General features: G+C 41.2%; 1 pseudogene; it reads left to right on the forward strand.

The window, feature by feature from the left end:
* LOC112392508 (transcription initiation factor IIA subunit 2 pseudogene) overlaps nucleotides 1–25699 on the forward strand; it is a 125509-nt pseudogene extending 99810 nt beyond the window's left edge.
* The last annotated feature ends 1736 nt before the right edge of the window (nucleotides 25700–27435 follow it).

Consider the following 27435-nt stretch of genomic DNA (forward strand, 5'->3'; position numbering starts at 1 on the left):
AGCAGAGAAGTCTGTGGAAGGAGGTGGCTTTGGTATTGACTCTTCAAGGGGGTTATGATTGGTACATGTATATTTGTGGTCAGTAAGGAACTCTGGGAAAAGGAGGTATATGAATAGAGGTATATGTTGCATGAATAATGGGGAGTAGACAGCGAAAAAACTATTGGCTGGAAAGTAAGGCATATGAAAGGGAGCAGTAGAAAATAAAGGTGGGAAGATAAATTGGATCAAGTTAGAACGTGTGTCGGGGGAGTCTTGACTCAAGCTAAGAAATGCGGACTTTATTCTCTGGGAATGGATGGAAAGCTGTCAAAAGTTCTCGAGCAGGAATGTGACATGGCAATGCCTCAGAAAGATGAACCAGGCTATAGTTCATATGATGGATGTGCAGAGACCGGAAGAGGGTAGACAACTTAGGAGGCTTTTGAAATAATCCAGGTCAGGGACATTGATTACCTTGAATGGGGAGGTGAGTGGGAAGAGAGAGGAGGAAACTCTGGGAAACATGAATATGGAAGTAGACGTAGATGGGCTGAGCCTTTGACTGAATAGGGAAGGGGGAAGAAAAGCAGATTTTGAGGGGAAGAGGATGAGTTTGGTTTGGGACAGGCTGAGTTGACCTGTAGGAGACAAGAGCAGATGATTACAAAGCAGGGGGACATGGAAGCATGAAGCTTGGTGCAGTGTAATGGACTGAAAAGGGTAACGCAGTTGAGAGGCAGCAATACAAGTGTCCAGATAGGCGCTAAACTGACTGTTCTATCTTGGTTCATCCTAATTTTCCCCACATCATTGTTGAATGCCCTTAAAGAGCATTGAGGCATTGCCCACTGGCACGTGGGATAGTCCAGATTTTGGTATTTTAAGACTGCATTAATACAAAGGATTTGGTTTTGGTTGAATGACTATTAGTATTCTTAAACATGGATGTATTTGTCAAACATCTGTTTTGTTTTAGAGAAAAATCTTTCCCACCGAAATGACTGATGGTTTTAACATCCTTGGGACACAGTTGTCTCTGTCAGCAGAGAGGAGAGGCATCAGCCTCCTGGCTTTGAAAACTGCCCAACAGTTTGGCATCAAGGAAATTTGTCTCGTCTTCTCCATGGAAACCACCGCAAGGGTGGAAACAATTGGTATCTTGTGGTAGGATTAGGTCTGGGGATAATGTATCTTCCATTTGGGTGTTTTTTTATGGTAGAATAGCTTTTATTGCTCCTAAGTAAAGTTTAACTTTGTGGCCTAATTTACAAGCATGAAACCACATGCTACTAAACACATATTTACTTTCCTGACTTTGTCCTTTCTTTGGCTTTTCTGGACCAGGTTTATTCACATTATTCAGTTTCTCTGCCTTACTGCCTTCTGGTGCTGACGGCAATGCTTCTGCTGGAGACTGGCTGGCGTTCTCCACCAGAGCACTGATTGACTTCCACATCATGCTTATGATCAGATGTGTTTTACAGCTGGAGATCCTGAGATGTAGTTCTGTTCTTTGATCAACGGCATGCATGATGATAACGACCAGGCCCTGGAAATAGACCTAGCTCTCTTAGTTTCAGTTATGGCATTTGACGTGGCTTGTTCTAGGAATCCCTACAGAAACAAAGTTCAGTAATTTGTGGGCCTTTAGCAGAATAAGTCAGTTCTTCTCTCATGTCTATCTTGGTGTTATCGTCCTCAGACTTTGTTGTTGGGTGTCATACCCAGCAACCAAGCAGCTGAAAACAAAGCCTTGTCAGGCTTCTCTGCCATTAAATGCATTCCCTAGATGGGCCCTTGTAATCAATCTGTGTCCCCATGATTGGCCAGTTGCTGCACCATAAAACCTTATCTTACTAGCTGGAAGGAAGTGTCATGAAAGTAAGGGAAAATCCTGAACCACATGGGACATGTCTGAGTATTCTGTAACCAATTATTTATTATTTATGCTCTTAGAAAGTATGGATGTATTAACTGGGAATCAGTTGTGGAATAAAGCAAATAGAATGAATGTGTTCTTTGTATGCCTTACGCTGGTTAAGTCTTACTTGTTGAGTTAGTTTTGTCAGAAACTGTTCATGACCCCAGAGATGTAACACTCAGAAACCAGTTGAATTTCTAACAATATGCGGTCAAATATGATCCTGTGGGGCCTGGAAGGTTAGAACAGAGGCTGGAGAGTAGGTGGGCGTAAGATGGGGACCAGACCAAGAGGAATAAGGGTAGTAGCCAAGGGAGTATGAATCAAGGGAAAGTGAGGACGTGCAGGCCCCCTTGAAGTAAAAGCAGACCTGTTTGTGGCATATGAAGAGAATTCTATCAGCTAATCAACACCAGTGTGGGTCCAAGAGGGATTACCTGTAGAATCCATGTAACAAAGTATAAATCTTGTTTATGTTTTCTGTACAATTTGTATTCCTGTTTTTCAGATGAGGAAACAGAGAATCAATAGGTCACATAGCTAGAAAATGATGGAGCCAGGTATTTTTGATTTCAGAGGTTATACTTTTTGTCTGCAGAAAAAATATTAGAAGCTATCTATCCGTCTATTTTAATGTTCTCTTAATTGGTTAGCTTCCCAAGGCAATAATCTATTCTTATCTATTCCTAATCTCTATTGTGTGGCCTTCCATGGCAATAAAGAATGAGGGTTTGTTTGGTTGAGTTACTTCATAAACTTAAAGACCACTGTGAAGTCATGCACTAGACTTCTTTTTCCAACTTAAAAATATGATTTTAAATTTGGGGGCTCAGAAGCCTTAGAAATTTCATTCTGGGATCTTCTAGCACCACTCCGGTAGATCTGGCCTTCAGTTCTGGTCCCCTGCAGTGCTGTGTGGCATAACTCCAAGGGGTACCATTTATGTCATCTATGTAAACACCCCCAATGCAGTTGATGCCCCTGGAGTTAAGTGATGTCAGGGTTCTGGTCCCACGTGGCCCCATTCTGTTCAACTACCTTCCTGATATCAAAGCTGCCATGTGTTCCACCCTCTCTCAGGAAGCACAGATTGGCTCATTAAGGTATGAGCATCAAGTGTGTATTGACCCGATTCTGCATGGCTCCCAAGGCATGGATGGTAGAGCTCTCTAGATTTTGAGGTGGATAACTGAGGGGCAGGTGAGGGGCCACCCAAAGGTGGGATCCGCTTTGGAGTCACAAAGAGGTCATACTTTCCCTATTGGTTCTACAGAATTTGCCACTGGTGGACATGTATGCTTGCGTGATTTGGTGGCCATTTCTTTCCAGTCTCAGAAATGGAGAATTGTAAGAGGGGGTTGAAGTGTACTAATATGACATCAGATATTTCCATTATTGACTGATATGTATGGAAGGGGGGCAGGGGCAGCAAATTTCCAGGGAACGTTTTGCATTTTAGTCTTACTACAATCAACAGATTCCTATAGGGCTATTGCAATTCTCTTCAACCTAACTTCCTCCTTCAGCCATTTTTGCATTACTTGTTGTGTGCAAAGAAGGTGCTCAGCTTCCTTGTCCTGTAGGAATTTAAAATCCACTTATCTGCCAATGGATGATATTTTTTCCCCCCGAGGAGGGATTTACTGAAATTCTGTTTATTTACACTGATAGTATACATGGATCTTTCTTCTCCTAAGGCTCTAGGACTTTGGGACTTCTCCTTTTCCTCTTACCAGCCAGGAGCTAGTCCAAAACACATCTTTTAACTACCCCCAGAACTCTATTAACTCTATCTCCTAATCTGTCAAATGCTCAGTAGTTGAGTGGACCTGGCTTGGTGCCCAGTCTGCTCTGGCAGAATTCTCTGGACAAGCTGAAGCAAAGTCTATGGTTTGCCTCTCCCGTTAAGAAGGATATCCCCACTGGAGTGCTGCATTTACAGCCTGTATAAGGATGCACAGGCATGTTGATGGCAGGCCTCGTGGTCCCAGCACCCAGTGCAGCCCTTGGCAGCATTTGTCTGTCTGGCTATGGATTGTTGTCTTTGGCAAACATCAGTATTAGATTTTGAAATCTCTTCTGGCTTCCTCTTCTCATCCAGGATGCCATTAACTATCCCCCTCTAGATAGATGTGTGTTCAAAGACATAAGCTAATATGAACTCAGCATATAAATTGTAGATACAGTTGATCTGAAATCTACATAACTTGAAAACTCAAAAATTGGAGAATTTTCTGCTCTTTCTCTCAGTCTCCGTCTCTCTTTTTTAATAGAAAAAAAAAAAGTGCACGCTGAGTTTTTGAGATGACCTTGGTGTCCCCCTCTCTCCACCATGGGTCTTTGACTTCTTTAATGATATAGGGCCAGAGGGTTCAAAGATATTTGGTGAAGTCATGGTAGGACCTTCTAGTAAGTCACGGGCTCACTGGCTTAGGGTATCTGCTGTGTTCTGCTTTCTGTACAGGACCCCATGTAATACCACCAAGGTTCTCCCTTGTGCCCTCACTTAACTTCACTGGTTTGGGAGCTCACCAAGCTCTGACTCTCTTCTGTTAAGTCTCTTACTTTTCATAGGCTTCCTATGTGATTATCTCTCCTTACCTCTGGAATCCTTGTTCCTTTTCCCATCCCTCCTCATACTTTAGGCGTGAATACTTACATTGTACTCTTTTGGACTCACAGTGCTACACACCTCTCATAACTCTGGAAAAAAATGGTGGTTATTGTGCTTGGAGTAATGTTTTGTCAGGAAACAGTAATATGTCATTTATTCATTCACTTGGCAGTTGTGAGGTTATTGAGTACCTTCTCTGTGCCCAAGAATGGCCTAGAGGTTGAGAGTACAGGGTTGAAAATCCAGACCAAACAGAATCTGTATAGTTTTGTTATTGGTCTTCAGGTGTGTATGTGTCTTATGTGTCAAATAAGCAGACTGGAGGGGAGAGGCTGCCTTCCACAGGCAGCTGAATTCACACAGTTACGGCTTTCTTCCCATCTCCTCTGGAGCTGCACAGCCTCACCGTGATCTTGAGAGACCAGCAAGACTTGGGATCCTGTCCAACCCAAGTGTAGCAGTGTATTTGCAGAATAACTGCTATCTGAAGTCACATGGGAGGACCAGTTTCCTGAGGAAGCGTATTCAGGGTGTCACATGTTTCCTAGGATGATCCAATGACAATTTCATGTAATTTTTTTTGGGGGGGAGGGAGGGTCAGCCCATTAAATAGGTAACTAAATATGATTTTATTTTAAAATCTTTTAAGTATTTTCATAAGTCAAAATGCATTCTTGTCAAACTAGGAATTCTGAATTTTGGTTGAGAAAAGGAAGCTGAGACATAGTGTAAATGTACGTTGATAGTTTTCAGTACTGTCTCAGCTCAGTTGACCTTTCCCTTGATCAGCAATTAAATTCTGACAGCAATTTCCAACTTAAAAAGTCTGCATGGCCGAGTACGCCACAAAGGAAGGTAGGGGAAGTTCCAGCCATGGGTTCATTTCTGTTAAATGGAGCATTTTTATGGATCTCATTAAAGATCATGTTTACAAAAAAAATTTTAGGGGGGATTATTTTGCCATAAAAAAAACTTGAAAGTAGTTCCGCCTTCCCTCTCCTACTCTGTATGAGCCTGAGCAAAACCAAATGTGGTGAGCTAGGGAAGCAAAAAGGGGGCTAGTTATGCTCTGGAGAGTCTTGATATTACCCAGACAGGTCTTACACATTTAGATCTCTGTCAGGGGTTGGGATGGAGCGGGTTGGAGCTTTTGTCCTGGTGACTGATGTGCTCGATTGACCAACAACATCCAACCAAATCAGGCCCAGGCTTGGCCATGGATTTCACTACCCCCTGCAGACTTATCCAGAGTCCTCCTAAATTGACTGGAAGCATAGAATTGCTGTCTTTTGTGAGGCCAATCTGCCTTTCCGCTGCACTCAGTGGCTCATCATTTTCCCTGCGAAAGGAGGAAAGTCCCGTTTCTTTTTTCTGCCCCTCAGGAAAGGCACAGCTTTTATTCTGTCTTCAGTTCCTTGCAGCAGCCAACTATGCAGGCTTAGAAAGAAAAATGAAACCGTAAAGGAGAGTGGAGTCTGCTGGAGTATTTATGCCCACATTTAATGCCTGCCTTGGGTTAGAATAAATCAAAAGACAAAGGTGTTTTATTTTCTGATAAAAATTTCTCTCTTACTTTCCTGGGCCGGGGGGGAAGGATGGTGGGATGGGGTAGGAATATCCAGCAGGAGTGTGTACAGTGTGGTTCAGAGCTTAATAAATATGAGACACAGTCTGGAAACAGAAGTTATACATCTCTCCTAGGCCTCTAACAGAATTTGTGAAACGTCAAACAGGCCTTGAAATATCCCAGATAGGACTCACATGAACTTCTGATGTAGGTTACTACCCGTGACTGAACCAGTGGTCAGTACCAGATGCTGTATGAACACTTCACGTGCATCTCATATAATCTTTACAACAATCCTATGGGGTAGATTTTGCATCATTGTAAGATGAAGAAAATGAAGTTCTGAGCAATCAAATAACTTGTCAGTATCACACAGCTGGTAAGTGACTGAGCTGGGATTGCTGCCTTCTTCAAAGCCTCTTGGTTTCCCCAGTGAGGATCTCATAATCCTATTGAAAGCAATGCCAAGATAATCTTGAGTAGACTGGATACAAGCATCCAGCTACACATCCCTAAAACCAAATGATGCTTAGCATTGGTGAGTAGAATGCCTCCAACAGTGGGCTGGAGGAAGCAAGGAATATATATGTGAGGACGGTTTATGATAGAATTAAAAAATAGGCAGGGCTTGGGAAGAGGGTCTTGCTTAGTGTCCCTTCATACCTGTGGTCCCAGGCTTCTTTTGAAGAGGAGAGCAGCTAGTTTTCATTTTCCTGAAACCTCAAGGTCCTAGGGAGGCAGGGGTCTGACAATACAGTGGTTCGCGTGTGAAATGCTGAGACTCAGGTGTGTGTAAGGTGTGTGTTGTGTGGGCAAGGGCACTAATGCTGGTTGGAATCCTTTCCCTCCAGAGCACCCAGCAAACCTCAGAGAAGAAGGCTTCTTGGCCAAAATCTTTCTCTAAGGAGGGAGAGAGATCAGTAGCCAGCAGTAGACGATGCCAAGATACAGGTTGGGAAACCCAGCTTCATATGCTCACTGATTTTGCAAACCCGGAAAGTGATGTCATGTATGATATGGATCAGCAAACAGACAAAGAGTGAACTCTGGGAATAACCACAAGACCTAGGCAAAGGCTGAGGGTATTCGAGAAATTACTTTGAATCAAGTGTCAGAGTTAGACTTGAAAGAGTAGGCTGTTCAGCAGTGAACTATGTGCTCAATTTGAGTGAGGGTCTCTGCTTTTTTGCTTTTCAAAATGTGGTTCATGTTGTTGGCATCGACGGGAAGCTTCTTGGAAAGGCAGAATTTCAGGTCCCACCCCAGATTTACTGAAGTAGGGTCTGCATTTTCAAAAGACCCCCAGGGTGGTTTGTATGCACAATGAAGTTTGAGAACCACTGTGCTAAAACATGCTAGATATAGTACAGGGTATCAGGTACTGGTCAGTGATCTCAGTCTTGCCTACACATTCGAATCACTTGGGCAGCCCCACCCCAGACCAATTAAATCAGATTCTTTTGGAGTAGGGCCCAAGTATTGACATTTAAAAAAAGTTCCGTAACATACAGCTAGATGGTGGGTGCCCCATATGAAAATAGGAATGTTGCTTTACTGATTGGAGTTCTGAAAGAATTGGCCTCTGGTGTGGTGCTACTTAACGTGTTTGTCAGTGATGTAGAAAGGTATAAGATATACTGATTCCATCTGCCCATGATCGGGAATTGCGGAAGACTGCAAGCTAACATCCTGAAACCCATCAGGACTAAAACGTTCAGTGACTGTGACAAGAGGGAAGAAAGTGTGGACAAGTATAAGAGTCCTGCTACGTCTCAGAGGGCCTCCATCCTCCCACATCAGAAAAGTATCCAAAGGTTAGAGTGAATTGCAAGTGAGTGATGATTCGGCAATGGAGGGAGGGGCGTGATTTAAAAGGCAGAGAAAAATCAGAACATGTGAAATGCAGGGAGCAAGAAACCGTGATGTAAACTTCCCCGGTACTTGATGTGGTTAGGACCTTGTATAATATTGTCCAAGTTAGGATGCTAGCACTGAAGTGCAACTATGATGAACTTTGGATACTTTCAGAGATACTAAGGCCTGAAGTAAAGTAAAAAAGGTTGATGTTATTTAGTACGTTGAATAAAAGACTAAGGGGAAAACAACATTTTTTAAATATAAAATAGTGCTTTTGTTTGAAAGATGGTGATTAGCCGAGCTCTTTTACCAGAAGGAGATTAGAATGGAGAATAGATACTAGGAAGAACTTGGTGATGTAAAATGTGAGGAGACTGTAAAAAAGGGTATGAGGAAAAGAAACTTTTATGTGCTAATGTTGCTTTGGGGCCTGAGAGGCAAAAATGGATCTTAATGATATACCTGGAGAGTGAGGACGCTACCAAAGGGTAAATAAGAGGTTCCTGCTCTCTCCGTATTGGGAGTAAGATAATTGTCCTGGAATTCTGCAAATTGACATTGACGAAGTGGGTGTTTCTTGAGTTTGCTTAAACACCCTGAACCAACTTTGTTTGTACACATCCAGTCTTAGCTGTCTAGGATTATAGGAAACCTTATTTATTCTGAGAAAGGGCATCTACAAATTACCACAACAAATTATCAGACTTGATGGAAAACATATAAGCATTATCTTTAAGATTGTGAACAAGACAAGGGTGCCCTCTATCACCATTTTTATTCAACATTATTTTAGAGTTCCCAACCAACATGTAAGGTAAGAGAAATTAAATATATGTAAACACTAGAAGGGAAGAGACAAAGCTACAGTTCACAGATAATATGGATAACTAGGGTTTATTAGAAAACCCCAACGAATCTATAAATAATTGGAATTACTCAGAACTTGGTGATGTTGCTGGATATAAAAAAATTAATTTAGTAAAACCAATCATTTCTACACACCAACTACAATTGAAAATTAGTTGTAAAAGGATAGCATTTACAAGAGCATCAAAAAAATCTTAAATACCAGAGTTTCATTTCCAGTAATGGCTGACTAGAATATTTTAAACCAATCCTCAGAGAAAAGCTGGACAAAATACAAAAATAAATGTTTGAAGGTGCAGAGAGCTATGTAGGCAGTGATAATTTTCAGATTCAAGATCTGGAGTAAGAGGGAAGCCTCAGGAAAAGTGAATTCAGCATTTGGGGGTTGCTTTTCATTTTGAGGCAACCACAGATTCTGAAAACAAAAGCAATAGCTGAGAGATCCAGAAGCTGACCAGAGCTGTTAGCAGTTTTACAGAGCTGGAGGAATGAAAAGTAGAGTTCAGGGCCCATCAAGAAGAGGCTGCCTTGTTAAACATCCCAAGCTTTTTTTTTTTTTTTTTTTTTTCCCTTTTTTGCGGTACACGGGCCTCTCACTGTTGTGGCCTCTCCCGTTGCGGAGCACAGGCTCCGGACGCGCAGGCTCAGCGGCCATGGCTCACGGGCCCAGCCGCTCCGCGGCATGTGGGATCTTCCCGGGCAGGGGCACGAACCCGTGTCCCCTGCATCGGCAGGCGGACTCTCAACCACTGCGCCACCAGGGAAGCCCCAACATCCCAAGCTTTTTGTTAGGACCCTACAAAGCTACACTCTAGGAGTAAAAGTGAACCAGAGCTAGACAAGTCCAAATAGGACTGAAGCTCAAATCAGCTTAATCCTGATTCGACCTTAACTGTATGTAAAATTAACTGCAAATTAAATCCTCTCTGGAGGATAATAATATCCAGAGCAGCGTATTACCTCGACAGTTTTTCCTAAAAAATGTCCTCCATGCTATCAAAAATAATTGGATATATAAAAAGACAAGACTTGACTGAAAAATAAGATAAAAAATTATAATAAGGACAGACCCTAAAGGGAGGTCCAGATATTTAAGTTATCAAATATAGACTTTAAAATAACTATGATTAGTACATTAAAATAGTTAAAAGAAAACATAGAGACTGTTGGCAAGAATGAGAAACTTAAAAAATATCAAATGGATATTATAAATGGAAAAGTGAAGTACTAAAGTTAAGGACTCAATGGGTGGATTTAACTTCAGATTAGACACATCAAACAAGAGAAAGAAAGTGGTAGATCAGAAAAAAATACCCATATTGAAGGATGAAATGGAAGCAGATGTACAATTTTAGAAGAACATAAGGTATATATATGTGACAGAGTGAAAATGTCCAAGAAGAGTTGACGAGAGAAAGTGACAGAAGCAGTAGTTGGTGAAGGGTAGTGGCTGAGAATTTTCCAAAACAGACCAAAGACTTCAAGCCACAGGCTCAAGAAATGCTATAATTTTTCCGAAACGGACAAATAAGCAGATCTGGGCACATTATTTCCTCCTGTCTCCTTGCTTCTGGTGTTTCTTTTAGATCAGCTGTCAGTCTTCCTATTGCTCCTGTGAAGGTCCTACATTTCTTTTTCTCTGACTTGCTCTACCCAATAGATGGTTATTGGCAGAGGGATAGAAAATGGACCACTTGAATAGGATAGAGAGACCAGAAATGGACCCATGAATATAAGGATATCTGTTATAATTATTTGGGAGAGTGGAAGAAAAAGGATGTATTTTTAATACACGATGCTGAGATAATTGATTATACATTTGGAAGATACATGAAATTTGATTCCTACCTAACATGATACTCAAAAATTAATTTCAGGTACACTAAATAGACCCTAAAAGGCAAGACTATTTGAAATTAATGTAGGAGAATGTCATTGTGACATTAGGGTAGAGGATTACTTAAATAAGACACAAAAGAATAACTCTAAAGGGAAATACTGATTATAATAGTTTATAATAAAATTAAAAAGTCCTTCTTTGAGATATTACAAATTGTGTGAATACATTATTCAGAATATATGAACTCCAACTAATGAATAAGAAAGAGAAATAACCTAATTGGAAAATGGACAGATGAAATAAATAGTAATTTTACAAAATCAGTTTCACATGACTGATGGATAAATGGTCAATTTTATTACAGTCAGGGAAATGCAAATTGAAATTGCAATGAGCTACCATTTCATAATCAGCTGTTGAACAATACCAAGTGTTAACTAGGATATGGAGGTATAGGAATTCTCATCACTGCTGTTAGGAGTAGAAATGGGTATATCCATTTTGGAAATGTGTTTGGCAGTGTTGAGCCATGAGCATGCCCTGTGATCTATGAATTACATGACCAGGTATATACCTTAGAGAAAATCCTGCATATGTGCACCAGGAGGCATATACAGAAATTTTCATAATGGTGTTTTTTATGGGCAGAGGTAGTATAACATATATGTTTATATACGTTAAACACATAAATAAAATATAGATTAATATAAAAATAACCTACTGGTTTATTGTGATGGGTGATGGTTAATCTTAATGTGTCAACTTGACTGTACCATGGGGTGCCCAGATTGAACATTTTTTCTAGGTGTTTCTGTGAGAGTGTTTCTGGATGAGTTTACCATTTTCATTGGTGGACTCAGTAGATTATACTCCCCAGTGTGGATGGGCATTATCCAATCTATTGAAGGCCTAAATAGAACAAAAGGCAGAGGAAGGACGAATTCACCACTTTTGCTCCCTGCTTGCCTGTTTGAGCTGGGGCATCTGTCTTCTGCCTTTGGACTGGGGCTTACACCATCAGCTCCCCTGGTTCTCAGGCCTTCAAACTTGGGCTGGAATTATACTTCCAGCTTCCCTGCATCTCTGGCTTGCAGAGGGCAGGTCATGGAACTGTTCAGCCTCCACAATAGTATGAGCCAATTTCCACGTGTGCGTGTGTGTGTGTGTATAACAGTAATAATCTATTTATAACAGAGCCGATAGGATATATTTTGGTTCTGTTTTTCTGGAAAACCCCAATGGATTTATCAAAAGAAAGACACATACAGTGGAACACTATACAGCAGTGAATATGAAAAAATTTACGTGCACCAACAGTGATCAATCTCACAAATACAGTATTGAATTAAAAAGAGCAAGTCAGGGCTTCCCTGGTGGCGCAGTGGTTGAGAGTCCGCCTGCTGATGCAGGGGACACGGGTTCGTGCCCCGGTCCGGGAAGATCCCACATGCCGCAGAGCGGCTGGGCCCGTGAACCATGGCCGCTGAGCGTGCGCATCTGGAGCCTGTGCTCCGCATCGGGTGAGGCCACAACAGTGAGAGGCCCGCGTACCGAAAAAAAAAAAAAAAAACAAGTCATAAAAGAATAATATATTGGTTTAACTCCATGATTGTAAACTTCAAATATAGACATTAAACTATATAGTGTTTCAGGAAAGCTATCAATACATAGGCAGTAAACACTATAAATTACCAACACAGTTACCTCTAACGAGGAAGGAATGGGCTCTAATCCATGATGTATATAAGTGGCTTCTGGGGTGTGGTGGTATTTTGTTTCTTGAAACCGATGGTGGGTGTTAATTAAAGAAAAATACCACATCAACTTCTCTCCCCTGTGTGGGGCTGGATGGCGTTGCCCGGTGCGTCTGTAGTCACCACATCCTGGCGAAGGATGTGCATTGTGAGTGAGCTAAGTACATGAAGCCAATTTTGGCCAAATCTCCATTTGCAGATCTCCTTTTCGAAACTGTCAACTCATATTCATTTGTAAGCAAACCTAACCCATCATGTTTCAAATCATCTGTGATCAGATTGTCAAAATATGGTTTTTGGTACAGCTACTTGTTTTCACAAGGTCTTTGGAGACTATTTGTGACACTGTTTAAAATTGTTCTCCTTCTGTCCTGCCTTACAAATTCTGAAACGTTTGGGCTGATTCAGTTCTTCTAAGCTGAAGGCCTCCATGCAAGGTCAAGTTAAGGTTTTCTCTCTATTTTGATTCCATGAACATTAAGGTTTCACCCTCCCACACTGCTGTATTGTTGTTCTCCCTAGTCCAGGGGAGGAGCTTTCCGTTTGGCTGTAGAAGCCCAGGTCACCTTCAACCCAGAGCTTTGGAGAACTTTCCTTGAAGGAACAGCTTGGTATCACAGAGTGGCTTTCAGTTCAAAGGTGACACTGTATTCCTGATCTTTCTCCTGCATCATCCTTTGTTTGTACAGGCTACTGGTGGAGAGCAGGAGGGGTGTATGCGTGATTCCATGGGGGAGGCTGGATTCTCACAATGACTCAGTTCTCCTTAGCATTTGTTTACGCCTGCGTACTCCCAATCTTTAATCCTTACAAACCTTTCCCCACCTTAGTAAAATATAGTGGATTTCAGCCTTTCTCTTGCTCCTGGTGCTTTGCAGCTGGGATGTACCTTAAACAAAATATGCCCCCCTCACCAGTCTGGCGAGAAGAGATGGTGGAATTACAGGGCCCTTGGGTGAGGGGAGGGTGAGGGTGAGGAGTGGAAGGAGGGAGGTTTGTTTGTGTTTCTCAAAGAGCTGCATGTGATACCAGGCTGCCTGCCTTTGCTGGTTTGAAGTCCCTGGCAATAGCCTTTGCTTATTTCCTTGTGAGTATTCATGCATTATCATGAGGTCTTAATTATTAAGCTGGCATAGTGGCTGCTCAGTTTTCCAGTAAGGAAGCAGACATTGCCTCATGGCCTTAGGCACTTCTGGGGGTAAAAGAATGTAAACTGCTAAAGCCCTGCCCCTTCATGTCCCCACCTCCGACTCCATTATGGGCTGAAAATAGGAACTAAAAAACAACTAAAACACTCTGAATTGTTACAAAAGGAGAGCGCAGCCCCAGCTGACAGTGATGCGGGCTTTATGGGAGGAGAAGGTCTGCATGAGGAAAGAGAGAAAAGAAAGAGGGGACACTCAAGTGAGCCAGGGGAACAGTATATGTGGCTTTTTGAGGCTTTGTGCTAGTATATACTTCTGGATTCACTTGGGTCTCTTTATTGACTTCGACTGTGTGTAGAAGATCCTGTCTAAGTACGTATCAAGTACTTTAACCCCTCTCTGATTGGAAATGTGTGAATGCATCAGTATAGAGGGGTGTGTATATTTGGCCGGGGTGGGAGAGCAGTAATTCAACAGTCCAGCAACAGAATGCAAGGGAGTGGGATGGAGTGGAGCGTGGGCCGCTGAAAAGCTGTCACCCCAGGCCGAGCCCTGGGTGCCTCCTCTCTCCCCCTGCCCAAGGGGCTTCTTTGCCAGGACCTCCAGAGGGGGGTCCAGAGGGTGGAGAGCCTGTGACAGCTAAATCACTGGATGCCTGCCTACCGGGGAAGACCCTAATGTTGGCCTGGGCCCGCTTCTGTTTTATAGCCTGATAGATTTGGGCTCTCCCTTTCCCTCTTCAGAGGCCTACAATCTGCACCAAATGTTTCACATTACTCAGTGTGAAAAACCTCCTATTCTTTCAGATTTTTTACAAGTTCATACATCCGTGGAAACCCGATATTCCATATTTCATTCTGCTTCGTGGATGTCATTGTGAGGGATGCGGGTTCACATGCAACAGGCCTCTTTTGGCTTTGATCAGCTTGACCGCAACTAATTGTAAATGGAGAACAAATGAAAGAAATATTTACAAATTTCATGGGAATTCAGGCAGGGCCTAAGCCTTCCCTAATGCTTCCATTCACAGTAAATGTTTATGGAATACTTTGACTCTACTGTGTACTTCAGTATTTATATAGTATTAGGTTTTAGCTTGTTCTGGAGGGATCCAAAGAGTTAGTAAACCGACCTTCCCCTTCTCCCTGCTTTACCCCCTTCCCTTCTGCAAACTTCCATTCTTTTGCATCGCAAAATCTGCTGCTGCCTAAGGAAAACCAACTCAGATTCCAAAGCTACAGCTGTAAGAAGGGGTAGGAGAGAAAGGGGGGGGAGAGAGAGACAGAGAGCAGGGGGAGAAAAAGGACCGTAAAATTTAAAACAAATTTTGAGTTGTACAGTCGAGTTGGGAAAAGTCAAATGAAATGGTTTGAGATTTGTTCAAAATAAAGTTATAAATTTTTGGAGCCAGGTTAAGCAGCTGTTGGGTCAGGCAGGCTAAGGCCTAAAAGGCAGCACCGACTAAGAGCTGAATATTGTGCAATCAATCAGCAGTTGCCTGGATACAAAGAAACATCCATAGCCCTGTAAGAGGATTTCTGATTTAGGACTTTCCATTTCTAAGCCTACTTTTCCAGAAGAATTTTTGTTCACTCAGGAAGCAAAATAACCTTTGTGATTTCTCCCTGGAGGTAATAGAGACGGGTCACGCTTATGGCTAGGAAGGGGTTGGCCGACCACCCCCCTCCAGCTTCCCCGCCTCATGGCATAAGCTGGAAGTCCTATCAGACCCTAGCTTCTTCCAACTGCTGTCATGAGCTGCTGACACTTCCCAGGGCAGCTTAGACAAGTGATGGTCCAGATACTGAAGATCAGATGGGAGGTGACTTCTTTCCAGAGAGTCCTTTGGTTACCACCTTGGACGGCAAGTGCTTCTGAGGTTGGCCAGTCAGTGCTCCAACAAGTGCTCTTTTAACCAGGAGTATTTCACATCTGTACCTGCTGTACCCTAGGCCCGTTCCACGCTAGGAGTTGGAAAAGGCTAGATTCTGTTGTTTGTGGACCCTGGCTTAACCTGCTGTTCTCCACCTTCCCACCCAGGCGTGAAAGACATGATTTAGGGATCACACAAAGGAGAGGGTGAATGGCCGCAACAACCCCGAAACAACCCGAAAGTCTAATGAGAGAGGTGTTTGCAAAGGAGGTGGTCGTAAGACAGGATAGACGGCTTGCGATAGAGGAGAGGTGGCAGAGAAGAGGGATGGGGCGTTGGAGAAGGAGGTCAACTCCAAAGCTAAGAAAAAGTGGGGATGGGACCCCAGAAAAGAGTGTTCAGAGCATTTTATTACACATTTGCTATAGAAAATAATATTTTAACTTTTACTCATTGTTCTCCTTCCAGTGCTCTCCTCTTGCCTCTGGAGCTGCACTTCTCATTCCCAGGAGTCCTCCTTTAAAAAGATGTGTTTTTCAAACAATAGCTTCCAATCACAGTGTGCTCTTACAGCCCCCCTGCATCGGCAGGCGGACTCTCAACCACTGAGCCACCAGGGAAGCCCATAGCGTGCTTACTTTTAAATGTAAGTGAACAATAGTAACAAACAGTTTTCATTTTTAAAGATTATTTGCAAAAAGCTAAATGGACAGAGCTGGAATGGTGGGGTTTCTTAGCCGCACAGCAGAGCACAGAGCTGGCTGGAAGTGAACCAACTGACCACATGCAAACAGCTTGACCTTGCATGTAGTCAGTTAGTGGGGGACATTGGTCTTGGTGGGTAAGGTACTGCTCTGTAGCCTCAAAGGGCAAGATAGTATGGTGTTTAAGGACTTTAATTTTGGAACCAGACTAGCAAGGTCAAATCTTGTCTCTGCCGCTAATAAGCTGTGTGATGGGCAAGTTTCTCAACTGCTGTCTACCTCAGATTCCTCATCTAGAAAATGGGGCAAATAATAGTGCCTATGTCATAGCATTGTTCTGAGAACTGAATGAGTCAATGTACATAAGATGTTTAGAGTAGCACCTAGCACATAATACATGGTGCATCAATATTGGCTGTTTTATTATCTCAGGAGGCAAGAGGTATTTTCTTTATCAGAGAATTAAATTCTCACTGCCATCTTAGCAACAGAAGTGTTTATGCAACTTAGATTTCTTTGCTCTTTTAGAAAGATACTCTACTTTAGGGCCTTTCTGGGACTAACAGTCTTATCAATTTACGTTTAGTACTCAGGAGTGACTGCTGTGTTTTCATGTTTTAGTTATTTCTTATGGGTTTTTATTCAATACTATATGTATTTTAAATCATATATGTATTTTTAAAATGTATCTTCCCCTTAAGAATCGAGAGGAGAAAATCCACCTGCAGTGCATTTGTGGAAGAATGCTCAATTAGAAAGATCTTTAAACTTGCCCTTAGCGCCTTAGACCAGTTTTCTTCAGTGTGCCTTAAGCAAGAAAATGGTCGTTTTTCCTAATCATCTGTTTTAAAGATGGTGATTATAATCTTTCAATGGTCAGATAGTGAATGAATTGTTCAGAAATGAAATTAGAGTGTGTGTTAATCAGTATTAATGAACGGGAGCAGAAGGAGGGAGGTGGTGGACAGCTGTAAAGAAGTGTTGTCTACCTTTCCTATCAAGGACTTGTCTGGACGTCCACGAACAAGGGACAGAAGACATTTATTCTACCTGAAATTTGAGCTATGAAAATTGTCCTGTGTCTAAACATTCTTAATGCCTCCAGCATTTTTTCTAAACTGCAGTTTAAAGAAGAACAAGAAAGCAAGTAGTTTGCAAATGGTGCCTCTGAACAAATGGCCAACATTCCAGATGGGGTTTTGTGGGGCTCCACCCACATTAAGCTGACCGAAATGGGGGTGACCCAAGGACAGTAGATCCTTTTGTTGTATTGTTTTGATGCAGAGCAAATGACATTCCTCAGGCCCCTTTTCATGTAGCAGTCCACCACAAAATACGTTGCTACTCTTCTTACCTGTGGGACTGGCTTGTATCAACTCCAGCACTTTTAGGCTTATCTGATGGCAAATGAAAACTGATACTGGTGGGCAGCGTTATGACTACTTGCTTACTGGACAACCATTCACCTCTGTTTCCAAGTCCTTTGAGCAGTTTCAGTTTAACCCTGAAAAATTGTTTACGAGCAATGATATATACCCATATATCCAAGAATATATTTATACAGGAAAAATAGGCACCTATGTTCTCTTCATATGATATATATTACACATTCATGCTGGGATTAGACATTGTATCATGATGATGGGTGCATATGGGTTTGTTTGTACACCTGTTTATGTGGTGTGATGTGACTCTGTTTGTATAGGTGCATGTCTATGTGGGTATAGATACATGCAGACACTCTGAAAACAGTGCTTCTGTGGCTATAGAGTGAACAAAGCCCCAAACCCATTGATTATGTGAATATTGCTCATATAATACACAAATCCTAAAGCACTGCTAAATGTCAGAATTGTGGGAAAAGGGAGATGGTCTTAGAATGTCTTCTATAGCATTCCGTGCGACATTGTGATTTAATTGTCCTGGAATGTAGCACAAGAGGTTTGCACTTCTTACCCGCTTGAGCACTGAGAAAATTATAGGCTCAACCAAATGACAGTGAAACAAAATCTGTTGAAAATGAACAATCTATTTTATGAATTATGCCACAATATATTCAATAATTAATACATGCTAATACACGCATTCATTATATTCAACTTTTCAACTGCAAATATTTTCTAGAATGCCTTTATGTAGTTACATCCACTGTCTGTGGAAACTGAATTTTAGCTTTAGCCTTGGGTAAATTTCAAACAATGACAGTTCACTAGAAGTGACTCCAGATGCCATTGAACATAGAAATTGAAAACTGGCAGCTAGCATGCCAGATTTTGCCAACAATTGGGTTTTGTTTGGCCGCTTGGTATCTGTATGTGTGTGTGTGTGTGTGTGTGTGTGTGTGTGTGTGTAAACATTTTTTCGAGGTATAATTGTGACACAATAAACTGCACGTATTTAAAGTATACAATTTGATATTTCACAGGTATATACCTGTGAAACCATCTTTACAATCAAGATAATTAACATATTCTTCACCACGGAAAGTTTTCTCATTGCCCTTTGTAATCCCTCCTTCCTGTCCTTAGCCCCTGCAGGCAATCACTGATCTACTTTCTGTCACTATAGATTAGTATGAGTTTTCTGAACTACGAATTTCTGAATGGAATCATACTGTATGTACTCCTTTTATGTCTGGCTTCTTTCACTCAGCATAATTATTTTGAGATTCATCCAAAAATCAAAATAATTACAAAGGTTTTCTCCGATGTTTACTTGTAGAAGTTTTATAATTTAGGTTTTACATTAGGGTCTACGTCTATGTTAAGTCAATTTTTGAACATGATCTATGTTCTGTATCTATGGTTCCATAGATGGAAGTTCATTTTTTTTTCATATGAATACTGAATTATCCCAGCACATACTGTTTGTTGGAAAGACTATTCTTTATTCACTGCATTGCTGTGACACTCTCAAGCTGGGGCAGTTGTAGGGCTTACCTCATTTTCCATTTCTCAGAGGTCAGTGTCCCTCATTGACTGATGTCCAGTGTCCATTGTTTCATATATTTAGTCTATTTTTGTTTATTTCAAGTGGGAAGGTAAGTTTGATCCCTGCTCCTCCATCTTGGTGAGAAGTAGAAGTCCCATGCTTAGAGTATTTTTGAAATTTTAAAATGTGTTTCCAATAGATAAAAATTAGGAAATACCGTATTCAATCTAGATTTCTGGCTTCTCATGGAAAATCTGCAGATTCGGCAAAATGAGATACCCACTCCACGTGGCATCAGTCGATTGCACAGTTCCCTCTTTCTTTGTGGCAGGAGCTTCCTAGCTTCTCGCAGTCCCCATCTTGCTTGCTTCACTCACTTCTTTTTTTTTTTTTTTGCGGTACGCGGGCCTCTCACTGTTGTGGCCTCTCCCGTTGCGGAGCACAGGCTCTGGACGTGCAGGCCCAGCGGCCAAGGCTCACGGGCCTAGTTGCTCCGCAGCATGTGGGATCTTCGCGGACCGGGGTACGAACCCGTGTCCCCTGCATCGGCAGGCAGACTCTCAACCACTGCGCCACCAGGGAAGCCCTTGCTTCACTCATTTAACTTACCTACTCGACCCCCTTAGGCCTGATCAGTCCAAGTCTTTCATTTCATTCAGGAGGAAAGGGAGAGAGGCAAAGTGAGATGGTATTAGAATCTGGGTTACCTGGCTCCAAATCCAATGATATTTCCACTGAGACTGAACAGTCATATTGTATTACTGGTATGGAGATAAGCAAACTGAAGGTCTCATGAATTGCTGACAGGTTTAGATGCTCAGTGCCTATCACTCACACTCTTCTTACATCTTGATATTTATCTGTGAAGTTTATTATAATTTATCTGTTGCAGTATTTGGAAGCAAATTATGTAGCAGGGGTTTAACTGTTAATTTTTTTTAAAGAATTGCTTATTCAACAAAACCATCTTTTGAGGATTATCATTTTTCCTTATTAAATAAATTGCCCACGCACCTATCAGAATGACCAAAATCTGGAACACTGACGACACCAAATGCTGATGCGGTTGTGGAGCAGTAAGAACTCTCATTCATTGCTGGTGGGAATGCAAAATGGTGCAGCCACTTTGGAAGACAGTTGGCAGTTTCTTACAAAACTAAAATACTCTTACCGTTTGATCCAGGAATCATGCTCCTTGGTATTTACCCAAAGGACTTGAAAACTTATTTTCCCCTCCAAAACCTGCACATGAATGTTTATAGAAGCTTTATGTATAATGACCAAAACTTGGAAGCAACCACGATATTATCTTCAGTAGGCGAATAAATAAACGGTGGCACATTCGGACAATGGAATATCATTCATTGCTAAAAAGAAGTGGGCTGTTAAGCCACGAAAAGACATGGAGGAAGCTTAAGTGCATATATCTGAAGTGAAAGAAGCCAATCTGAAAAGGTTACATAATGAATGATTCTAACTATATGACATTCTTACCCCCAAACTATGGAGACAGTAAAAAGCTGAGTGGTTGTCTGAGGCTGCGGGGAGGGAGAGATGAATAGCCAGAGCACAGAGGAACTTTAGGTCAGTGAAAATACTTTGTGTAAAATACCATAACGATAGATACACGTTGTTACACATTTGTCCAAACCCATAGAATGTACAACACCAAGAGTGAACTGTAACGTAAACTATGGACTCTGGGTTATAACGATATGTGAATGTAGGTTCATCAGTGGTAACAAAGGTACCACTCTGGTGGGGGATGCTGATAAATGGGGAGGCTGTATATGTGAGGGAGCAGGGGTATATGGGAAATCTCTGTACCTTCCATTCAGTTTTGCTGTGAACCTTAAACTGCTCTAAAAAGTAAAGTCTTAATAAAAATAAATAAATTGCTGGCATCATTTATGTTGAGTGTCGCAAGCTCTGAGTTCCCACCATAAGATAATACTGAAATGACAACAACGTAGAGAATATGTTTATGGTATTTCTCATCTATTCATAACGTTTTTTAGATTATTGAAGGTGTTTATGTATGTGTATATACATGGAGAAATTCAATCTGTTAGCCTGGGAAATGACCTAATAACGAGTTATATTTACCCATCCCCTGTCTCAATTGATTCGTCAAAGTATTATTAAACTGTTGTGCAAAATATAGGAATAAAGGTCAAGAAACAAAACCACTAAGGATCATGTGAAGTCACACTTTCTTAGTAGACATGTTGTAAAAATGCCTACGATGCATTTTTGGAAACAAGTCCAACATCTTACAAAAATCTGTCTCTTTACTGTCAGATGTTAGATGCGATGGAAAAATAAACTACATAGAACAATTTATAACTTTTGATTTCGTATTCTGGCTTAAAAAATAGACCCTGTAGAAAAAGAACTGAAGGCATAATACGGAATTATATTGGTATTATTTTACTGACTTACCACAGATGACTATTTCTGATTTAGAAACAAAAAGGAACTGTCAAGCTCTCTTATGATTTCCATGTGTTGGATTATATTAGATACCTAACAGAAACTTGTTTTACCTGCTTGCAAGAGCTTTTAAAACTGCCTGTGTGACAAAGAATACCATTCCAAAAGCAAAGTGGGAACATGCTTTTACTAAGATAGCAGATAATAGCAACGCTTGGGCTTCTGGGGAATATGTCCCCTTCCAGCCCAGCAGCTGGAGAGCTGCCCTTGACCGACAGAACGGAGCAAAGAAGCTCAGGATGTGGGTTTCTGCTTTTCAGAGCTGACAGTATTGCGATGTAGGATACTTTATATATTGATAAGTTCTCAGAGAGTAAATTCTGCTCTTCTAACAGGTTTTCAAGAGTGTTGTTTAAAACCACCGAGCGCTTTTTCTGTTTCTTTCATGCTTACCTCTCTTCATTCCTATTTTCTCTCTCTTCCTCTCTTTGCCTTTTCCCCTCCTCCTCTGCACCTTCTTAGGACTTACTTCTTTCTGGATTCGAGCATGTCTATGTTAGTCTCTTCTTGAGAATCCTCACTTAACCGCACCTCTCCACGCATATCTTTCTCCCCCTTAGCATGTCTCTTTAGAAGGCTTAAACAGAACATTCACACCCACTGTGTCTCCTCAAATCCAGCAATGTGACCAGTTTCTGTCCCCAGTTCCCTTCCAAAGCTTCCATTCTGGCTAATATCTCCTGTGGTCTGTTCATGGAGAGAAAGATTGATCAGACTGAATTTTTTAGCCATCTCATGCCTCCTTGGGCAGAGTTTGTTTCTCTTCTTTCTGAGCCAATTTGACTACTGGAGACATTTTTTTCACTTTATTTTCTTCTCACTTCATTTTTCTTACATTTTCTCCACCTTCTCTCTCCTGACTCTTCATTAACCTGATCATCGACTCCTTTTGGCTCTATACTCAACATCGATTTCCTCCCAGATCGTATCTCCTCTTATTGCATTTCCTACATTTTATTTCTTTTTTTTTTTTTTTTGCGGTACGTGGGCCTCTCCCTGTTGTGGTCTCTCCCGTTGCGGAGCACAGGCTCCGGACACACAGGCTCAGCAGCCATGGCTCATGGGCTCAGCTGCTCAGCATGTGGGATCTTCCCGGACCGGGGCGCGAACCCGTGTCCCCTGCATCAGCAGGCGGACTCTCAACCACTGCGCCACCAGGGAAGCCCCCATTTCCTACATTTTAATAGACAATCTGTAATTTAAAGTTTTGTTTTGACCCCAGAGCTTGGAAATATGCTGATAAGTTTTCGATAGTCTGGGTTTCTTTCACCATCTTCCTTCACTCACCATCACTCTTGGTTTTCCTTTATTAAAACAAAAAATGTTATTGTCACCACTGGAGAGAGCATTTACTCAAAGTTGATTTTTTCTCCCGAAGACATCTTTCTTTTCACACATAGTTGTGCACATCTCTTTCCTTGCTGCGACTCCTGGAGACCATTCGTGATGAGATGTTTATTTTGTGTTTGTGGCTCTTTATCATTTTCCTCCCAGTCATCCTTCCCTATCTCCATTCTAAGCCTAACTTTGACTTCCTTGCCTTGAGGAAGGTTGTAGATGGGTCTGAAGATGAGGTGCTTGAAATGGCTCCCTGGCCCTCCTTCAGCTGCTGGCTTTTGCTTTTCTGGAGAGGGTAGGCGAGTAGAAGGTCGGGGAGATGGAATGTCGTGGAGAGAGAGTCTCCTCCTGGCCTGGGGAGGAGACAGAGGGTCATGGTCCATGGCTCCCATGAAAGCTGGTGACCTGTGACCCACTCTCACATGCCTTAAGGGAAGGACAAGGCTGGGACTAGGGTGAGGCAAGTGAGGCAACTGACTCAGGCATAAAATTTGAGAGGACTCTAAAAAAAACTCAGTAATCAAGGTAATTATATTTTATTGCAATATTTTAAAAAGTAAAAATTAATGCAAAAAATTCATGATGAACAAATATCAATATTTTAAATAAAGAGAGGATGTGGAAGGGGTGGAACTCCAGAGGATGGTAGCTGGTGTATCCCAGGCATTGTTGACCCCAGGGAGCTTAGCAATGATTCCCAGGCTCTAAGGGCACCGATGTAGTGGAGTCCCTTGATTTCTAGGAATCCTGGGGGTTTGGGCAGGAGCCATCCCAACAACAACCAGTATGGAGAGATGGACAGAGGCGGCATCCGTAAAAATTTTTTGATGTTGAAAAACCCCTGGAGACCTTTGCGTAGCCATGGGTAGGAGCCCAGATAATGGTAGAAATGGGGCCTTGCTTTTGGATAGATTTTTTATTTCAAATAAATAGAAATAAGGCACTTACTGCACTCACAGTTTTACTGTTTCAAATTCATACTGAGTACACGGCCTCCATCTGGAGCTTTGTCACTATCTTGAGTGAGGAATGGGAAGCTGAGATTCTTTATTTTCTCTTCCCAGTTCTGTATTGCCTTCCCTTCCCTATCACAAAGTCCACTCCTGTTATTAACCTGTGACTCACTGACCTGGCTTTCATACGTTTAAAGATCTGGAAAGAGTGTATAAAAAACCAAAGACATCCTCTGCTTCTTGCTTTCACATCCTTAAGATCTGACCTCTTTATTTCAAGTCTCAGAATCGGCACCTTAATATGGGTTCTGCAAGGCAGCTTGACTTGACGGAACGGTCATGGGCCCCATGAATGCTAGGCCTGACTCTGCTCTGAAAGAGCTGTGTGAATGTGGATAAGTGAGTAACTTTCACTCTCTGACCCTCAGTTTCCTTATCTGTGCAGAGGGGCTTAAACTAGATGAGCTCTAAGGTTTCTCTCTGGCCCAACGTTCCATGCATTCTAAGGATGATTTTATTTGTCACCGAAATGCGGATTTCCTGCCAGTTCACTTATGATCACTTTAAAACAGCCCAGCTCTGATCTTACTTCTCACCCTGTACTTTGGCATTGTAGTTTCCATTTTTGAAATCTGTTGGCCTTTAGTTGTCATCTGTGTTAAAATCAGATTCTTCACTCTTGGTTTCAAGATGCCAGCTTATCAAACGAAAATCTCTAACAAGGTCTTTGCTCTGCTTGAATGTAAACTTTGCTGAATGATAAAGCAGAAAAAGAAACCATAAGACTTTGGGCCAACCATAAACTAGTTTCCTCGTCTGTGAAATAAAGAGGTTTTATTAGATGCTCTTTTAAGCCCTTTTCAGTTTTAAAATTCTAAATTACTTCAAGAAGCATGATGTTCTTAGATTCTGAATAAGTTTGATATCTTTTTTGTTCCAATCATCAGCTTTTAGAGTATTCCAAGTTTCTTCTCCCATCGATTACCTACAGATTTACATAGAAGTATCAGCTTCTTAGCTCTTGCGTGGCCCACCAAACTTATGTAACTTGGTGTTTGACGAACACTGCTGTTCTATAAAGAGGTTGGGGAGTTCCCCTAATCCATATTATTTTAAACATTTAAAAATCTGAAAAACTTTTTTTTTTTTTTTTAAGTGTAAAGTGGTCTTTCTAGCCACTACAGAAAAGAAAGCTGTGTATGTTCTCTACTTCATTTGCTAAAAGAACTGCATAGGCTTTATCATTCTAATGCTTGGGGACTGTGAGATTTGGTCTCTGAATCCTTGTTTTAAAGACAATGGTGGAGGTCTCCTTGCTTCCTGGTGTGGTTTCACTGCCAGGTTTTGTGAGTACTTCTGGGTAACTGACCCAGCTCTGTACTCTCTGGGGCTGCTGAAGGGGCCATTGGGGAAAGCAGGTACCTCCCGTTGAGTCATGGCTGTGTTGCTCTGTCCCACAGGACTTCAAGAATTTCTTTCTCTTAAGTGGTAGCATATCAGTTATACAGAAATGCACTTTAGGAAACAGTCTTCAGGAGGGTGCAGATAAGTTCCTACCGTCTTAACAGCTCATCCCCAACTCACCCTTCAAGTCCCACTTCAGTGTGATAAGGCTAAAAATTGAGCTCTGGCGCCGACATTCAGGGACAGAGTCAACGTTCCAGAGGCTCTGCACATATGTACACATTCTGTGATAACGTGTGGACTTCTGTATTGAGTGAGGCTGAATTCAGAGAGATGACAGAGCTTATTAAAGTGGATAAAGTAAAAATTGTAACTTATGGTGGTAAAAATACTGGCTTTAATACTACAGAATGCATAGAGGAAAAATGGCTTTTTAGTGCCGTCTTCTGTCATTAAGCAGCACTTTTTGAAGTGCAACAAAAAGAGACTTTAGAAAACATTATTCTAGAAACGCAGGAGTGATTACACTGTGCTGCACGGATTGGGGGATGTCAGCAGAGAGAAGCTTATAGTTCTGTGACCTCTTACATCATTTTCATTATGCAGCATGAAGAAACTTAACTTTTTATGACAAGTCAAAATTGTTGCCAAAGAACAGTATTTAATAAACTCATTCTAAAACTCAATGTGACTAATAATAGGTGGCACTGTTAAGCTAGCAATATAGAGATATTAGATAAGCATTTTCTTAGCTTTACATAAAGGGTACCATGTTCATTGTAGGGAAGTTGGAAAAATATATCATTTCAGTAAAGTCATGTCAGTTTTATCAGTTGTAACTTTTGCAGTTAATAAAAAGCATTAGCAAGAGGTTATAGCAAATTCTGGATAAATTTTACTTAGAAAATCCATTCTTTAAAGTAATACAGAATCAGTGGTAACATTGGTATGAGAAACCTACTAAGAAATAAAACTCTGTTAGGAAAAAGTAGATAATCTTCAGACAGATTTCCCAGCCAAAACAAAGCAACAAAATCAAACCACAAAACCCTGTTCCCAATAAGATAAAATAGTCCCATTTGACATTAAATCATTTCTTGAACTGGCTATATTGATCAAGATTCATACATTTAAAAATAACCTTACATCCTAATATGTGTTTGACTTTTAATTTTAAAATCTTATTAAATGTAAAATAAAAGGGATGGTGGTATGGAGACTCTTGAAGTCTTCGAGTTGAAACTTTCAGTGCTTGGATCCATTTTGGTGAATAGGAAGAGAGCAAGTTGGAGTGAGATTATATGTTTTCTTAATCCTTCTTATGGTTTTAGTAGCTATCTCTTCTGTAATGTTTTCTGCTGCCTTCTCTTTTGAAATACTGCCATGCCTTGAAGATATGACGGGTTCGGTTCCAGACCACTGCAATAAAGTGAATATTGCAGTAAAGTGAGTCATTTTTCTCAGTGCATACAAAAGTTATGTTAACACTATATATATCTATATATTCTTTTTCAGATTCTTTTCCCATATAGGCTGTTACAAAATATTGAGTAGAGTTCCCTGTGCTACATAGTAGGTGCTTGTTGATTATCTATTATATATATAGTAGTGTGTATATGTTACTCCCAAATTCCTAATTTATCCCTCCCCTCAACAGTTCCCCTTTGGTAACCATAAGTTTGTTTTCTGTATCTGTTTTCTGTTTTGTAAATAAGTTCATTTGTATCATTTTTTTTTAGATTCCACATATAAGTGATATCGTATGATATTTGTCTTTGACTTCACTTAGTATGATAATCTCTAGGTCCATCCATGTTGCTGCAGATGGCATCATTTCATTCTTTTTTATGGCTGATTAGTATTCCATTGTATATATGCACCACATCTTCTTTATCCATTCATCTGTTGATGGACATTTAGATTGCTTTCATGTCTTGGCTATTGTAAATATGTTGCAGTAAACACTAGGGTGCATGCATCTTTTCTAATTATGGTTTTCTCCAGATGTACGCCCAGGAGTGGGATCACTGGATCATATGGTAGCTCTATTTTTAGTTTTTTAAGGAAACTCCATACTGTTCCTCATAGTGGCTGTATCAATTTACATTCCCACCAACAGTACAAGAGGGTTCCCTTTTCTCCACACCCTCTCCAGTATTTATTGTTTGTAGACTTTATGATCATGGCCATTC

The sequence above is a fragment of the Neophocaena asiaeorientalis genome, unplaced genomic scaffold, assembly GCF_003031525.2.
Source record: "Neophocaena asiaeorientalis asiaeorientalis breed wild unplaced genomic scaffold, Neophocaena_asiaeorientalis_V1.1 scaffold256, whole genome shotgun sequence".
Taxonomy (NCBI): Eukaryota; Metazoa; Chordata; class Mammalia; order Artiodactyla; family Phocoenidae; genus Neophocaena; species Neophocaena asiaeorientalis.